The sequence below is a fragment of the Lichenostomus cassidix genome, chromosome 1Aa, assembly GCF_008360975.1.
Source record: "Lichenostomus cassidix isolate B80296 chromosome 1Aa, HeHo_3.0, whole genome shotgun sequence".
NCBI lineage: Eukaryota > Metazoa > Chordata > Aves > Passeriformes > Meliphagidae > Lichenostomus > Lichenostomus cassidix.
The window spans coordinates 44,181,355-44,199,941 of NC_139480.1; the positions used below are offsets into that span (position 1 = coordinate 44,181,355).

Consider the following 18,587-nt stretch of genomic DNA (forward strand, 5'->3'; position numbering starts at 1 on the left):
ATTCACTCTCAAAACTAAATTTACTTATTTAATACAAAATGTAAAGCAGGTGTGTTTATGCATTTGGATATGAAGTTCTGCTTAATTTCTATTTTTTTTTTTAAGAGCAAGAAGATTAGCAGTGACCTCTGTGATGGAAGAAAAGTAAATTGAATTTAATACCAGGGAATATTTTACTGACTGTCTTTCCAACTCACAGCTCAATAAAATTTGTCAGTTGCTGTGGAGGTATTTGCAATCTATCTGGTAAAGTACCACAATTACAAAAGACTTTGACAAAAACCGGAACAGAAACTTTGTAGCCAAGTTCAGGATCAGAACCAACAGGTGAGAGCATTGTAGTTTTAACCTGTTTTAAAGCAGATGATGATCCAAAAAACCTGAACAAGACTTAGATTTAAATAAGTGGAAATCAGCAGACTAGACAAGTAAGTAGAAGTTAGCAGAAGCAAACTGAAAATAATCTACTTTTTTCCCCAAACATTGTATAATTTCCATCTTTGACTTTGAAAAAGAGCTAGTATGTTATTGTAGGACTGATAAAATAGGTAGATTTGGGCATATAGCAAATCTATTATGTACTTTCTAAAAAGAAAAATCTAAACAAGGCCTTAGGCAGACAGTAGGACACATTTACAGAAAAGATAAATATTTAAGGCTTGAAAATTATGCAAAGTGGGATAAATGCTGGAGGGTTTTACTAAAGGTTCATTGTGCCAAGCAAAGAGGTTATCTTTGCTATAATTAAAGAATTTCTAGACCAAGGAGGTTTGGTTTATGCCATCTGACTGTAGTGGATATCTGGAAATTAATATCTGGATATTAATAGTCAAAAGTGGAAACCAGGGATCTGTATAAGTAATACAGGTGATTAGCTAAATGAAAGACAGAACTGGTTAATGTTGAATGAGAAAGTACAGGGCTGTGTAAGTGTCCTTATCAGAGGACACCTGGAGGATGAGTTTTGTGATCAGTCTTAAATTTTTCAAGTGTCTTCCTTGGACACTGAAAGTGAGAGCGAGTTGATGAAATTTGCTCATGAGAAGGAAGGGAGCTGAGTCAATTAGTTGATCACTGAATGACTAAGTCACTGTTATTATACATCAAGAAAGGGAAATGGAAAATCATGGGATGCATTTGAATTTTATTCTGCCTAGCTATTTTATACCAGTTAATTCATATGTTCATTTTTTTTGTGACCCAAACTGCAACAATCAGGATTAGTGTCATAATAGATCCTTTTCTTTTGCCAATAAGAACCTTGCAGGTATGCACAGGAACATCTTAAGCACTTTGCTTTACATGCAAATTATCCCTGCAGTGCAGTCATATAAGGAAAAAAAGGACAGGAAACTGTTTTGGAAGATTTTATCCTGTGTGCCTGATGGTAGGAAGCAAGGATTCTTCTGCAAATTAAGCTGACTACCCTAGGTTTGACACAGTGCTGAATGGTTTGCAATGCAGGCTTGCACACCTCTGCAAACAAGAACATTTTTCCTGTAGAATCAATTTGCAAGAAGATTTCAGAGAGAACTGGAAAGAAATGGTACAAAGGGGAGACTGAGAGAAGAGTGGTGCAGATAAGGAGAGAGAAGGAACCAGAATATCAAAAAGATGGAAGGGAGAATAGTATAAAGATGAACAGTGATAAGGGGTGCAGGAAGGAGGGGATAAGAAAAGGAGGAGAGGGCATGAGGGAAGGCAGGCAGAGGAAGGTGTGTGTGAATGCCAGTAGGAGCTGCTGAGAAAAGGCTCATGAGCACTGCAGAGGAAGATGCAGGATGGATGCCCGTACTGGGGGGAGGGAGAGAGGTAGTGAATACACTCAGCAGGAGGGGGAGAGAGATAGATGGCAAACATACATGGAGGAGTGGTGGGGAGAAATAGTGGATGTACGCAGCAGGGAGAGAGCAAGTGAGAGAGAGACACAGCAGATGCACACAGCAGGGGGGAGAAATGCATAGAATGAGGAGGGGGGAGCAGCATGGGGAAAGTATCAGGAAGCCTCGACAAAATTTAACAATAAAAGAATAAGAAATAATAAAATTTTTGATCTGAACATTTATCATTATTTAATGCAGGAAATCAAGAAGAGAATCGAAGAGAATTTACATTAGTTAAAAATTTTAAGCACTTCAGATGTTAATGGTGTTTGGTTTGGAATAAGACTATGCTTGACTTAATGAATTCCTCTTCGCATTTGCAGTGAAGCAGATGTCTGCTTTCTGTGTCTGACAGGGGACCCAATCCATTGCTTTTTGACGTCAATAGGACTGGGGCTTTTTCAAGGGCAAGCATTCATCTTGTCAATGTGGTCTAACCAGCCAGCCTCGCTTCACTGCTCTGGTCTCACACAGGTGAGGGAGGTGGGTGGGAAGTGTCGTCACCTAAACTTTCCAAAATCTAACAGCTGTCACATGCTTCTCAGGACTCTCATGCATGTTTGGGCACTGATCCCTGTTACTCAGTGCAGCAGGCAGTTGAGGGGAGGCTGCTGTGGTGTGCCTCTGCGTGGGGCTTGTGGAGGTAGCTGCCACCAGACAAGGTTAGAACGCCTTGGTGATAAGGATCAGTATCAGCAGCATCAGTAAGAGAGCAGTCAAATGGTAAAATAGGTTAAGGAACTGTATTTGGAGGATCATTTTCTCTGTTATTGTATTAAATGATGTGTATATTTTCCCAGATTCTGTGGAAAAAAATACAAGGAAGCTCCAACAGTTTTTATGAGTATAAAATAATCTCCACTGGTATGCATATAGAGGGAACACTGCCACTGGAGTGATTTTGTTATTACACCTGTACTCAAAGGTGCTTCTCTCTGACTGTGCTGGCAATTCAACTAAAAAAAAAAAACATGGAAAAAGGGACTGAAAGAGAGAAACCTCATCCTTGAGGAGACAATGTCAATACAGCAAAGGCATGAGGAACTGGAAGTTGAAGATGCTGTTTCTTAATAAAGCAAGGTTTCCTCCACAGGAGATGAGGTGTCCTTGCAGAAGAAGCAGCTTGGATGGACAATTTGGCATGTTTTTTTGAGCGGAATCAAAGGAATCTACTAAGGCTGGGCATCAGTATGGGCTGTTAGGAAGGTCTGTTTCTGCTTCAAATGGTTTATAGCTCCTAAAATGATTTATTGCCATCACTGTGAGAAAAGCTCTACATAGTGCTGACAGCATGCTTTTGCAGGGAGAGTTACCAGGGTTCAAATTCAAGGGACAAAGTGAGCAGAGGCTGTGTATCCATGCAAGCCCACACCTGTGATCAGGGACTGGGAATGTGAGGTTTATGTATCTTCAGTGAAAAACAGAATAGTATTTGGATTACTCTACAGTGGAAATGTGGTAGAACACATGGTCTAAAAACAATAACTGTTCTCATCCATTTCACTGTTTTCCTCCCTTCTAAATTCTCACTTATTCTAAAAGCTCACAGAGAAAAGATTTATTCAAGTTTCATTTAACCTCTGTAATACATTCTGTGGTTGCTGCTGTCCTCCTATGGTGTAAGGAGGTTCATGGAGAGCTGTGCTCTCTGGCCAAGCAGACACAGCAAAGAGAGAAAGTGGGTGAAATGTGTGGGTTTCAAGAGAGAAGATGTATATGTCAGAGACTGATAGCAAAATGTCAGTGTTGTAGGTCATACTCAGAAACTAGGAAGTTCTAGCAGCATCTGTTTGTCTTGTCCAGACCATGGGGAAGTCTGTTGTGATTTCACAAGCAATGTTGAAAAGCAGGGAGGGAGAATCTCCTGCCAAAAGGGCTCCTTGTCTTTTTGTGCAACTGGATTCCAATTAGATTTTAATGTGTCTGAAGGGGCAGTTCAGAGACAAGCTGGCAATTCTGTGTACATTGGTACCTGCTCTGAGGGTCTACTAGTGACCTTACTGTTTTAAATTTCTACTTGACGTTCAAAAGTAAAAATCCATGTTAGTCCAGGTGTTTGAATGGGACTTGGGAAAAATCTCCCTTTGCATTCTAGTTTGTGACTGATGTAAACCTGGGAAAGCAAGGGTTATTTTGGGCAGTTCAATTGTGACAAGATGAGCTGAATCTTATCATCAAAAACACAAAGAAAAAAAAAAGACTCAAATAGAGGGAATCAGGAAATGTTGGTGATTTAAAAAAACAGTAGATAGAGCTTCAGTAGGCCTATTATAAAAGCAAAAGCTTAGCTGATAGTATCAGATGGGTAACAGTTGATAAGTCTGTGCAGCAAACGTTGCCACTGTAGAGAAACCACGTGTGAGTGTTGTGGGGAGAGGAGCACCATTTGGCTTCAGGTACCACAATTGCTCTGTAATTCTCTGATGAAATGTTTGCTTTTCAATAGCTGTTGGTTTAGTTTCTTTAAGGTATGCTTATATGTCAATAGCACAACAAAGTGTTATGTGACATATATTCTCCTGCATATGTAAGTAATGCCTCAAAACCCCTGAATCTTGTTTATGAAGTGACTGCTGTGAAGATTTAATTCTGGAGGGACAAGCTTTAGAAATATCTATAAAATACGAAAACCTTTCTGTTTTTCATCAGGTTCTCTATTGAAATTAATTTTACAGAATATCAAATTAGGTGCTGTTTGTTTAACTGTTTGAACTGTAGGGGTTACATGCCACATAAAGAGAAGTGTTTTGAATATAAAATAGTGCAAAATTAAGTCATTTTAAAATGAGAATGAATACTGTGAGAAAAGCTTAGTCCCCTTCAGCTCTGATTAGTGATACTTAAAGGGATAGTCTTGAATATTAATTTGCTTGATGTGTCCTATCTTCAATCTATTCTATAAATATTAGAATTAGCCGTAAAGCATGAATCATCTCTGATTCTGTCATTTCATAAGATGTTCTGGGCCTTTTTGGGTTTAGAATATTTTTTGTGTGGGTGCGCTTTTTCAACTTCAGTATTAGCAGTGTTGTGATTTAAATTATCCTTCACATTCAGACTGAAATTAGAGGACCTTATCTGGATGTTGATTGCAGTTTTGCTGATTTTTGTTCAAGACCAGGCAGTGTGCAGACATTACAGCCTCTTTTTCCCAACATGCAGAAGAAAAAACATTGAATTCTCACATGTGATCAAAGACTGGAAGGAAGAGACAGAGTAAGGGAGCAAAAAGTAAAATTATAGGTGGGGTAAAGAGAGGAGTAATGCAGCTGAATTTCTGTGCATTTATGCAGCACAAGCTGGGACTTAACACAGCAACGTGACAAAAATGTCAATTATGACCATTTCAGTGCTATGTAACTAAAAGGAAAGGCCTGCTCAGCTCTTGATGTATAGCAATATCTTGATTTCAGTTATGTTATTGAAGTTGAATTTAGGTAAGGTCATGATTAGAAATACATTAGAAAGAAAGTAAGAAAAAATGAAAAGTTTATGCATGCTCTATCAGACCTATCTCACCATCGATATCTCACTTGACAGTTCAAAGCAGTTAGAACATATCATGCAATTCTTAAAGCATTTTTTCTTCATTATTGCTAAAGGTTTTCTTGATGCATATTTACATCAATTAATGATAAAATATGCACAAAAATTATCTCAGTGACCTTATTTTAAAACACTGGTTTGGATGTGTTTTTCCCCCCTCCCCCCAGTTATTAATATTGATTGCAGATTCTGAGACTATTTTTCTATTCTATTTCAATGTTTTCTCCATCTAGTCATTGTATTCAATCAGCAAGAACTTTCCTTTCTAATGTATTTTTGTCTAGGGGCTTGGCACATGAGGGCATGATAAGGGAATTCAGAATATCATCTCTTTTCTTTTTTGTTTTCTTGTGACAAATCTGTAGCAGACTCTAGAAAAAATCAGTATATTTAAAAAAAAAATTCAACGTCTCCTCCCCTAGGATTCTTTTTGGAAGATGGATACAATATTGACTTCCTGATGTATGCTAAACAGGAGAAAACATTTTTACACTCTTAGAAATGTGTGTTGTCTGTGTCATCTGCATTAGACTGGAGTAGGATGGTAGCAAGAGATTGTATTTAGTATTCCTCAATTAATGACTTATACTATATAAATTCATCATATTCAGTTCTGATAAATACAGTATTCTTTATTTCCTAAATGTATTTCCATTTAGGAAATGAGTTAAAAATAAATATGACAGTTAGAGATAAGATAAAACTCTGACTTTGGGCACATTTGGAAGACTCTATGACAATGAAGTAATCTGTCAGTCGAGATAAATTCTAACTACCCAGTTAATAGATACCTACTTGGCTGCTCTTCATGGCTTTTGTGATGTCCTGTGGCATTCAACTCTTTGAACTGCATTTGTATAGTAAAAGCAAGTGTTTCTTTTCAAGAGGCTAAAATTGTATTGCTACACTCAAAAATGACTTTTTCAATGAGTTGTGAGAAGCATTAGCCACTCATTTTTACTCTACGCTATGTGTATATTTATTTATTAATTTACTTATTTTTGCAGATGGACACCTTAACTTAAAAGACTCCTGACCAACTGTGAGGTGTCAAGCAGGCAGAGGGAAAGATATCATGTCCTGTATTCTATATTGTTTTCTTTCTGTCCTCAGTCAGAGCAAGCCAGTTTTCTAATTACAGAGTGAAAAGTTATAAATACAGTATAAGACATAAGGAATGAAAACAAATAAGTGAAAAATCCATTAGTATGCCTTTCTAAATCAGCAATAGGAAGTGCATGTAAAATGTTCAGTGCAATATTGTATCAACAATCCAAAAATGTTGGAGAGATACAGAAAAACCTGAGCATTAAAAACATTTTTAAAAGACAAAAGCAAAAAAGGCTGAAATTTCTTATCATCAAATAGATGAATTTGGTTGGTGTTGTTAGCATTTTTTTATTAATAACAGATTATTCAGTAAAACAGGAATGTGAGGTGGTAAATTCCAAATGTTTGAAAGAGTTCTTCCAGAAGGCTTCTGCAGCATAGGACTAAAAAAAATCAAGTTAATCAAATGGGGTGTAGTAGGAAATAGTTAACAGGTCTTCGACTTTTAAATCTAATTTACTTTGAACTTCAGACTATTTGTCAAATTCTTCACCAAATGGTGTTCAGAAAAAGATGAAGTCAGTGTACTTCGATGACTTTCTCTGCAAGGGCAGGCTGAACAGACTGGAACATTTGAGCAAAGAAGAGGTACAAATGTGGGAAATACTCTGTAGAGGTGAATACAATGATGATTGCTGCAGAGGGGATTAGTATGGACTTAGGAGTTGGTAGGCTTAGAGAGAGGGGAAAAAAAGCCCTAACAAGCAGCATTTCTTATTTTCCCCTGTGTCACAGAATTTAAACTGAAAAATGCACCTCTACTATTTTTGGATGGTCTGAAGTACAAACTGATTTTAAAAGGAACTGGAAAAACAAGAGAGAACTGGCTAATGAATAGTTATTGAAGGTAATTGTGTGAACACCACCTGTGACTTGTGAGATACTATCCTCATTTATTACTGACAGGTATTTTGCACATTCCTTGATGGTAGCAGCTATGGCGATGGACTGTGTACAAAATGGTCCAATGTTCTGATCTGCAGTTGCATTTTTCTAGATTTCCAGTTTGAATATGGATATATGTACAAAAATCATCACTTTAATCTTTTCCCAGAGCCTAAGGAAATTCCAGAAATCACTTGTGTAATGTATTCCTGTAAAACACTCTGCATAAAGCATGGGTTCCTGTGGGGTTCATTAGCCCATTTTCTACTTTCTAAAGGTGCATTGCAACATCAAGACCAAAGGTGATAGAGTTTTGTTAAACTGGGTGGGCACAATAACATTAACAGTTGTTCTTGCCCTGGAAAATATTCTAGGATGTGATGAAGAGGAATGTTTTTAAAAGTCAGCTTTTTCTGCATAAGGGGCACTTATATTCAAGCTTCTAGCAGTGATTACACTCCAATTATATTCTGCCTGGTTCCTGTTGATTGCATTACAAAATGACAACTGAACCTCTGGATGCTCTATAATGTGTTCACTGCTGGTGCATGACGTGGTGGAAAGCAATATCCTTCTGCATCCCAGTTCAGGAATGAGGAAATAAATGCACTGTGTAGTTCTGAGGAATTACTTTACTCTGTTCATGAATCTGTGTCTCTGGCATTTATTTAAACCTAAACAATTCTCTGGTTGCCTCCAAGACTTTGGCTTTCCTTTAAAAAATTCCTTGGCAGAAGAAGGCTTTGTCTCTTCCTTCAAGAGGTTAGTTGCTTGTCAGCCTATCCAGCTTCTCATTTCCTGAGACTATAGCTGGGGAGCAGTCAGAGCAGAAGCCTGTTTTTGGGAGCTTCCTTCATGCTGGGCTACAAATGAAAAGGAGGTTCACTATATAACCATCATGTTATATTTTTAACTCATAGTTTTTTTGCCTTATTGGATAAAATAATTTTTAAAATTGTTTATTTAAATGTAAAACATAAAAATGTTATTCAGACAATTAATGTATAGACCTAAGTACAATACTCTTTGAAAAAGTGTATGTTTTAAAACATAAGTATTATCAAACAGTAAATAAAAATTAATTTGTAGCGTATGGATCTGACCCTTCAGAAAATATACCCAATTGTGAAATGTTGGTGAATTAACATTTTTGAAGAAGCTAAAAGCTTAAGCAGTCACTCACTCAATATGCATAGCAAGTGTACTGCATACGACTTCAGTTTAGCAACAGAGCCAAAGATTATGGTTTCGTGGAGTTTTATCAGCAAAATATTTAGGCTTACACTGAAATTTTCAGCATATTCTTATATTTCATTTCTTCTGGACTGAAACTTATACCCACATGCGTTCCTTAATGGTGGTGGACCCCAGGACAATTGTACTTAGGCCTAATCAAGAAGTATCTGGAATAGAGGGTGCTTCTGGCACAGTCAAATATGTTACTGGTTTAACAGATCTCAAATTAAACCCTTTTTTTGGCATAGCAGTGTGTTTTTGCAGAGTGACCGGCTTTTACTTGCAGAATGTTAAAAAGAAGTTAAAAAACCCCAACAAACCCCAAAACCCAAAAGAGTAAGAAAGTCTTGCCCAACTCTTAATGGAAGAGCTGTGCTTTTTTTTCTGAGGTTAGAAAGCAAAGTTGAAACAAAAGAACAGCCAGTTAATAGAATGTAGGAAGTATAGGTAAAATAAAGTAATTTCATCCATGATGAAGAAGATGTCTGCTGTCAAGCAAGCACAGTTTGAAGAAGGCATGATAACTAATAACTTATTTGTACCTGGGTTATTAGGATAAATCTGCAGATAAGGATATGTGTATAATGGAAGCTTCAAAAGCTGCAAATCTGATGTGATAAATGATTCAAAGTACAACACATTAGCTTAGGTTTTAATGTTTGCAAAATGAATGAAACAATACATCTATATGCCAAAACCATATTATCATAAACGTATTTGCAAAACTATAAGACATAAATTGCACTTAAATTTAGTAATCTATGATGGTATGCTTGAATGTATCTTTGTGATTAAATGTGAACAATTGCTCCTTTAAGGTAAAGGTCTGTGTATGTGTGATTAATCAGATTGAAATGACAGGGAGGACAGCTCATGCCATGCCTGGTTATCAGAGTGATTGATTTTAGTCAATGCTGCTGGATGAAAAAAAATCTGTTAATAACTACAGCTGCAAAACTCCTGATGTCACTGATAGCACAAATCACTTCTCACACTCTGCATTATCTGGCTCATTTGCAGATACAGAGCACACAAACCGATCCACTGGAATGCAAAATTATAACATACAGATTTATGCAAGAGGGATGACTGCAAAGTGCGTTGCATGAGCAGTGTAAGAAGCTGAAAATTGCTGCTGTTGTAGCTGTCATAGGCACGTTATTTTCTTTGGTATGTGTGGAGATTTTGCTGTCAGGCTTTTGTCCTCTAGATTGTTTGTGCTGTACCTCTCTTCCTGCTTAAAATAGAAAATCAGTCACTGAACCTGGATGCTATTAAGTGTTCTTAGAATAGTTCTTAACTAAGTTGGCTGATTTGCACTTTCTGATGAAGGAACATTTGGTTGTTTATTGCAGGCACTTAACAAACATGTTTTTCCAAAATCAACTAAGATTACAAATTGCATTGCATCTACAGAATTGCTTCTCATAGGTATATTCCTTGCCATCTAATATTTATCTTTTTAGTGGTTGTGTTTGTATTTTCAAAGATCTGGAGTTTATTTTCATCAAACATTGTGTCTTATCTGCACTTTGCAGGGGTTAACAGGGAAGGCAGATGTCTTATGAACTTCATAAGAGAGGTGGGACAGCAAATAGTCTTAAGTGTTGGGTTGGATTGTTGTTCTAAATTCAGCCCCTTTACCCAGCTTTTCTCCACTAGCTTTTCATCTGACATTTCCCACTGGCCTAAAGCAACACACTTGATATACCTCAAAAAGATAAAAATCTTTTTGGGTGGGTTCTTATAGTCCCTTGTCCCCCCAGAATTCTCAGATGCATCGATTTTCAGGAAGCACAGACAGTTCTGGTCTGAAATGCTGGGGATCTTGATTTTTTTGAAATGATAAAATCATCCTTTGCTTTTTCAAGCTTCTCATTTCTGCTCTGTAGGTAAGTCCTACTGCAAAAGCATTTATATGAAAAAGCCCAGACTTACGAATGTGTATGCTATTTCATCACACTGCTGTTTAGTTCTGTCTGGTATTCTGCAGAAGTCCAGAGTGTGCTCACAGGGATGCCAGTTAGCCCAAACATTTCATATATGTAAAATGATAGGGGAAAAAAATGTTCAGTTCAAGAATGCAGAGATGATTCTTGCTTAGTAGGATATTAAAGCACTACTGTCATTATTATTTGTTCTTATTTCTCCAGAGGATCTGGGTCTTGATTATGATTCTGTTGTGGTAAGTGCCTCTATCAATCACAGGGAGATCAAGTCCTTGCCTGAAGATGTGCATATAAAGATATCCCATGCAGCAGCATGCCTTGAAGGAGCTTGATGGTAATTTCATAGGTGCCAAATATATTAATGTGAGTTCAGTAGACTGGCATGTTTCTGAAGTCTGAAGTATTTCAAGATAAAACCTTACCGTTTATTTATTTATTTTAATTATTCCTGTGATTCTCACAGGAGAATTATGATGCAGAAACAAAGGACTTACCTGACTTTCAGATTTGTGACTTTCCGAACTTTGGATATTTTCCTTTTATATACTGAGTAGGGCTGTGTAGGAGTTCTGTGTTAGGTGCTTTCACTAGGGAATGAAAAACTGAAGACGAATCCTTGCCACCAGTGCAGTTTACTTAGGAATTTACTGAGGTATTATCCCTTAATCTAAAGGTCATAACATTTTAAATAACATGCTTTTAATATTCAGAATGGACCCAATTGCCCTCTAAGCAGCTGATAACTTTGAAATGCTGTTAGCCACAGATAACCATGTATTACCTTCCCTCACTTTCCTTTCATACAAATAACGAACCTTGAACTTTACTGCAAATATGCTTTTGTCTTTTGTTCAAGCAAAAGAGTAAGAGTTGACTTTAAGCCTGCTCAAAGTGAACTGTGGAACACCTGTGTGTGGTGTTCCTGAGCTCACTGCTTGATTTGTTTGCAGATATGGCAAACTGAGAATATATGTTTAAAGCATTGCCAGTTGGTTTTATGTGCAAGAGTTCTGGCTGTGAAGGAATCTGAACTGGGAGAAGGAAACAAGAGTTCTTGGCTGCACTCTTCTGTTAACATCATTAAGCCATTGCCATAAGATTGTATGAAGATGCACCACCCAAGGAATTTTAGATAAAAGGTCACAGTTTGACACCGAATGCAGGGCATATACACAGATCCATTCCATTTCACAGAGCATCCACTCTGTCTCCAGGCACAGCTGCAGGACTCTTCATAAATAAATAACCTCGTGTAAGACAGATTATGTTCCTCAGATATCAATCACTGGTAAATATCGTGTTCCTACTTACGATGTAAGAATACCAAATGGAAACTCATGAAGATTTCAGATTGCCATTATATTTACAGTCCTGGGGCTTACTGCTGAGAATTATTGGATGTCTTTGCCTCTGAATGTGGGCTGAAAGCTGCAGTGGGATACTCATTGCTAGCTTGTCTCTCAGATTTTTCAAATCAAGGTTAATTGTCCTTCTTAAACCCCTACCTCTGAATCACTGTAAATATCGCAAAACTATTCCAGTCCTTGTCAGATGGGTCAGTGAGGAAACCATGCGAAAACCCCAAACTCATCCTTTCCTGATTCCATATATGGCAAAACTTTTGGACCAAAGTGTTTTGAGTATTGTGATTACAGGGACTAAATGCAGTGGGGGAGGTGGAGGGAAAAATATGTCAAAAAACACCTGGAGTGTTGGAGTGCTTTCCAGCTGCACAACGAAAAAACAATTATTTAATTCCTCTTTCTTCTACTGGGCCATCAGCTCTTCTTCTGTCAGGAGCCAGACATTCCCCAATTCCAGCTGCAAATAATGCAACCCTCCATGTGCTTGCATCAAGAAGCAGGGCTGGTTTAACCCCGAATTGTTGCAATCATTCAGAGGAAGTCAGTTCAATTTCTTTGCAGTCTGTTTGAATGCTTCCCTCACCAGCCACTGTTCTCCAGTGGCCAAAATACGGGTGAGATATTGTTTACAAATTCAGGAATTCTGTGTTGGAGACTGCCCGTGTTTTGAATGAAGTCACAGTTGGGTGCTCTGAGATGACTCTAACTTTTTTCAATGTGAGTGCAGCTGCTGTTTCATTCCTTATTAATTTTGGCTTATTTATAAATAATTCCAGACAGGCTTCAATATTTATTTTTTGTATTCTATTCCATTCTGTTTATTTTTACAGGGAAAAAATATGGTTAGAATATACAGATTTCCCCCTTCTCCTCCCTTCTCCCCCGCCATTATTTGGTATATCACAGATTAGCTTATGATCATTTCTATTGAACTATAAGGATAAAGAAAAACTCAAACCTTGCTTAGTACTCTTTGTTTTTAACTATTTTTTATATTAGGGAATGTATGAAGATAAAGGGATACTTGTTATCACTTACCTTAACATAGCTGCTCTTATTTTGGGATCAGATTATTTTAGTTCCATAGCATTCTCATTAAATAGCAAAAGGACAATCACAAACAGAGGAGTAGCCCAGCCACAGACCAGTATCAGCAGAGCCAAAACCACCTTGGCCAAAATGTGAGCTAAGAGGGGTACACAGCACTCCATCATCCTGGTTTTGTTCAGGTACCCTGGAAGTAGACCTGTGGAAATTATCTGGCTGAGAGAGCCAACCTGGCAAGAGAACCACTGCAGCTTGGTGTAGCCATCGTTACCCTTGATGAGCTTTAACATGGAGCAGTGGAATTCAGGCTGAGCAAAAGTCGAATGTTTGTTGAAGGATGATTGTTTTCAAGTGGCATATAACAAGTATGATTTTTTCCTAAAGTTTTCTTTTTATTTCTGTTTTGAGTTAAAGCCACAAAAAAAATTAATATGTCTCCTCATTTGCAATTTTTGTGGTAATATCCTATTTCATACAACATCGTGGTTAGTACACCATGGACTTCATAACACAGCCTCCCGAATTTTCCAAACAGATTGTTTCAGTTGGGGGAAAGCCTATTATTTTGCTATTAGTTTCCATTACAGAGTAAATAATTTCCAGATAAAAAGTGATTTAGCTCACCACAGAAATGAACAGTGCTTTCAAATGTAGAAATTAAAAGCTTAATTTTACTATTTCTATGAAATAATCACAAGGAAAAAGCCATTTATGAATTGAGAAGGGGGTTCAGAGATTTTTAGGGGTGCACTCAGCCAATTTTGATTCTCTTAAATTATCTTAGGTATTTTCAAGCATTTTTCTTCAGTGGATTCATATTTCAGACAGTATTTCTGACAATCTATTTTATGCTTCATTGAACACAAGATTTGAAATTCTAGTTCATATTGGCACAGTAATGTCAAATTTGTAGTGATAAATGGATAACTTTTTTATTTTAAATAGGTCTCTGTTGTTTAATTTGAGATCTGTAATTTTTTTTTTGGTTCATTACTTCTGCTATTTTTCTGTCTAGGAAAAAGTGATTAAAAGAGACAGAGGGATCAAGGTGCTTTAGACTTGTCCATGTGAAGAAATGGATTGTCCAAGGGAGGGTAAATGTACTCATATCATCTATTCATTTTACTTTAACAGAATTAATGTTATAGTTTTCTGAATTTATTCTTTTTTTGTGAACCCTACTGCTACTCTTGGGAATCTGTTTAAAATGTGCAACCCGGGATTCATTATTGGGTAGTGTGCTTGCTAATGTTATTTTCATAAGCAGAGATCTTTTATTTAGGTGTATCATGAATTAAATTTCATGAATTTCAACAGAGTAGTAATGTTGGTAAATTATAACCTCCTTATACTTAAAGTGATAATACCTCCTATCATTATTTAAGAATGTTGTACTGTGTAATTATAAGAAGGAGGAAGCTGAAGAGGCGATTAAGCACTGAGAATATGCTTCTATTTTAGCATGTTCTCTATTATTCTTTATCCTTTTTGGAAAAAACTATTTCTCCTCAAAAATGGGCTCTGAATCTAAAGAGTTAGTCATGTTGCTTGCCTGATTCTACAGAAATTTGCATTTTGTATTACTCACGTAAGGTAATTCTGATCTCAGTCCTTAAGATTGTGCAGATTTTTTTTCATCTGCTTTTTCTTCAGATTGGTGTAAAATATTCTTAGCTTTTCCTATGCTGTAATAACTGTGAGAGTCCACTTTTTGTATAGACTATGAGTCTATATAGAGAGGACACAGAGTGAGATTACATGTCAAGAGGGCAAAGGAGGGAGTTGCCTACCTATGGTGAATAAATCACTTGAGAGACCTGAGCAGAGTTATGTTATATCTAAAAACAATACAGGAAAGTAACTATTCCTGAAACTGGGACAAAGAGCTTGCTTCTGAAACTGGTGAGTGACAATTTAAAGGCATGGTGTGATGAGGAATAGGACTGTTCTCCTTATTTGGGACTTTGGCTTGTAGGTACTTCTGTGTATTACATTTTCTTGTGTCTGTTTTGTGTTTTGAAGAATTCAAGTTCCTGCTCTTTGTGTGCATCAAACCTATGAGTGTTATTTTCACCAGCAAGATTTATTTGGTATGTGTTTTTGATTGCCATGTGTCCAGGAACCCCTGAGAGTGAATCATAGAATCACAGACTATCCTTAGTTGGAAGGTACTCAAGGATCAACACCCAGCTCCACATGGGGCAACTTAAAAGTGGAACCAGTGCCTAAGAATGTTGTTCTAACACTTGAACACTGACAGGCTTGGGGCTTTGGCTTCACTGGGCAGCTTGTTTCAGTTCTTAATTCAGTGAAGAACATTTTCCTCATCACAGAGTCAAAAAACACCAGGTTGGAAGGGTTCTCAAGGATCACCTGGTCCAACCATTCTTAGCAAAAGCACTGTCTCAGCAAGATGGCCCAGCACCCTGTCCAGCCAGTGTCCAGCTTCTCTAGGGAGGTTATTCCAGTGGGTGATTGTTCTCATTGTGTAAAATTTTCCTCATGTATGCAATCAGAATCTCCCCAGGAATAGCCTGTACCCATTACACCTTGTCTTTTCCATGTGAATGCTTGTAAGTAGTGCTATATTTTTTTGTTATGTTTAAGCTTCCTTTTGCAGTGGTTTTGAAAATCTGATTGTTTCTAGAAATGCTGAACTGTTATGTCATAGTACAAACAGAAAATCTTTTCGTTAAGAAATGATGAAATGTTTCAACTGGCACATATTTATGTGCAAATGTGTATGTATATATACATATTCATATATGTAAAACACAGTCTTATATACATGATACTTATATCATGAATAAGTGACAAATATCATACTTACATAATGAACTGTGATAATAAAAACATGCCAAGACTTGAATGGAAATTCCAGAATGACCAGGTGACATTTTGTCCTTAAAATTCTGGCAGAAAAGCTACTATTTTACCATTTTCTTTACTGTTACAAATTCAAGAAAGCTGTCCTTCATTAAAAGTAAGAGTAAGGGGGAAATGAAAGTACACAGACCCTTATCTCTGGGATTTTTTTGACAGGGCTTACTGTTGTATTTCAGCAGGCATGTCCATTTGAGGAGATGTTGGTTTGTATTCCGAAGTGTGCTGTGCTTCCCACCTTAAGCTCTTGATATCATAAAATTATTCTAATACTATTTAGACATGAGATCCCTATCTCACTCTCAGATTTGATTATATTTGGCCAACAAGCTAAAAAAATCACAGTACCTAGAAGAAAGACATGATCTCATTAGGCCTAATTTCCCCAGGCCAAAGTGTTAAGACAAAAAGATACAGCGTTTTTAAGAAGGAAATGTAGAAATATGTTTAACATTAAGTGTTTTCAAAGAGAACTAAAGATTTTTTTGGGGCTGGGAGTGAGGATTGATTGCTGGTGGATCACATATATAATTCGTCAGTTGTCTCCGTTTATTTTGATACTTGTGAATTTGTAACATAGGCAGTGACACTTTAAAACAAAATGCTTCTCCTCCTCTTCTTTTTCTCACTGATTTTCTTTAACTTCATCTGTGTTGACAGAAAGGAGTTAGAAGGAAGGGAATTTGGAAGAATTTATCTGTCATAATGGGAAAAGAAAGGCGAGGAAGAGCTTCTAATGTTTTAGCATGCATTAGAATGTTAATAGACAATTATCATAATTAAATAAAAACATTCTGGTTTCTAAGTAGTGTGCCAGTTTCAAAAAGCAAGCATTCCTTCTTGTCTTTTTCTTGAGAGATATAAATCAATTTGTCTACTAAATCCAGGAGCTGTCAAAGCACATGTTTTATTTATCATGGTGCGTCCATCTATTTGTCTTTTCTTTTATTGAAAGTGTGGGTTGGTTTGAGATTTAAAATAGTTAATTTTCTACTCTCTCTCTCTACTTGAATGTCCTTTATTTTCATGTGCAGTCAAAGAAGCATGAGTGTAAGCTTCCATGCTGTGCGTATAAATAACTCCTCTAGCAACTGGAAAGAATTAAAACACAGCATTAGCAGCAGTAGCTGCATTAGCTGGAATGGTTTACCCAGGATATGCTAACTGCTAAACTTGTATCTATTTAAGAAAGACCTAATTAGGATCCTTTTGTTACATAAATGAAATGATATTATTATAATAAAACAGACATAAAATAAGGAATAGAACATAATTTTTTATAATTTCATTCAAATTAGATGACTTAAAGGTAATTTCTACATTTTAAGCATTTAGTTTCATGACATTTCCTAGGAATTCACCAATTATAATGCCTCAAATGTTTGCCATTATTAAGAAACATTTAATGTAAGATTAGATCGGTCATAAATATTTTATAGGGAGAAAATATATAATTTCAGGTACATCCCAACATCATTATGCCTGTAATTCCGTGCGTCTGCATACAAATAAAGGGGATGCTCTATTAGCATATTGCACTCCTACTGCCTCCTTCTGCTGTAGGTGAGTCAGTCTTGAAACAATCCTAAGATTGTTTCAATTTCGCTTCTAAAGTCAGCTAGATACATTTTGGGATGACTTTTCTTCCCTTTCCCTGCCACTGTCACCTCAGCAGCCCTTGAAGTTAGGTTATGGCTGTTCTCAGGCATCTGAGGATCTGTCCTTGTTCTGTCTGGCAGATTTAGGGACAGGTCCTGCAGCCTCCTTGTTGTTTTTCTAGGCAGCAATCTGGAGACCACTATGACAGATATGCCATTTTGGCTTATTTTATAATGAAAAACCGAAGTACTATGATGTGTTAGTGATGGTGTGGGGTTTTGAAAGGCTGTGGCATGGACGTGCTTTGCTCAGTACCTCTAATCACCTTTTGAACTGTATCACTGTTGAGGCACTGGTTCTCCTTCCCAGGGAACACAAGGTTTGCACCATGGCAGTCCCATATGAGTAGGGCAAATCAGTCTTCGTGAATCAAGCCAGTGAAAGGGAAAGTGGAGAGAAGAAAACTGCATTTCATTTCACATTTAACAGCCTATTATGGCAGGATTGCTATCTGAGGACAAAACAGAGATGGGTGTATATTCTGTTTGGATCACACATTAACCAAATTTCTGTCAATGATTTAAAATAGAAATAATAATAGCTGCTAAATAGAGGAGAATAGTGTTTCACAGAATAATTTAAAACTGTCTAACCAAATGAAATTAACAATAATTTCCTACAAGTTTGTTTTATAGTTTACATCTTTCCTTTTTTCTGCAGTTTTGTGCGTCTATAAATCTTGCCAAGTCTGTTTTAGTTGACAGGCAATATTGGTCTGCCTTTGGAAGTTTGATTTGCTTCCTATGAGATTTCTTGATATATAGTAGGAATTTAGTTATAACTTAAGCCTAAAAAAATCCCACCTTGACTGTTTCATTGCCTCTGCGTGATCTGTGTGATCCACATGCTACCACACGGGTGTTGAAGCAACAGCATTTCTTTTAAAAATGAACACAATTATTAAGAAAGATAAGAGACTAAAAAAAAAGGATAAAAGTATATATGTATTCTTATGTAGAACATGGTATTATTATGTTTTTAAAATATTTTTAGCTGCATACTTGGCAACAACTTCTTACAATTTT

At 36.8% G+C, this 18,587-nt stretch overlaps 1 long non-coding RNA gene across 2 annotated transcripts in view; it reads left to right on the plus strand.

The window, feature by feature from the left end:
- LOC146443572 (uncharacterized) overlaps window positions 1-528 on the plus strand; it is an 82,567-nt gene extending 82,039 nt beyond the window's left edge. For both annotated transcript variants that reach the window (XR_014856075.1, XR_014856076.1), the window contains one exon: window positions 115-528. This is a non-coding gene — a long non-coding RNA (uncharacterized LOC146443572). The remainder of the gene's footprint in view (window positions 1-114) is intronic.
- The last annotated feature ends 18,059 nt before the right edge of the window (window positions 529-18,587 follow it).